This window comes from Triticum dicoccoides, chromosome 2B, assembly GCF_002162155.2.
Source record: "Triticum dicoccoides isolate Atlit2015 ecotype Zavitan chromosome 2B, WEW_v2.0, whole genome shotgun sequence".
Lineage (NCBI taxonomy): Eukaryota > Viridiplantae > Streptophyta > Magnoliopsida > Poales > Poaceae > Triticum > Triticum dicoccoides.
In genome coordinates this window covers 509,123,431-509,123,704 of record NC_041383.1, presented here as the reverse complement: position 1 = coordinate 509,123,704, position 274 = coordinate 509,123,431, and positions in this window count along the sequence as shown.

Genomic DNA, 274 nt, shown 5'->3' with positions numbered 1-274 from the left:
CCTATGATTGTTCATCCACGGGCTCCTGTTCATCCAGCCTCCACCGCGCGCTACTCCACCGGCTACTGTTCAACCACCCCTCTCCACGGGCTCCTGTTCAACCACCCCTCCACGGGCTACTGTTCATCCACCCCTCCACCATCCATTGTTCATCCAGCCCTCCACGGGGTCGTCCTGTTCATCCAGCCCTCCACGGGGTCCTGTTCATCCAGCCCCAACCGGCTCGATCGATCGGGGTCATGTTCATCCAGAGGCAACGCCACGGGTCCTATTC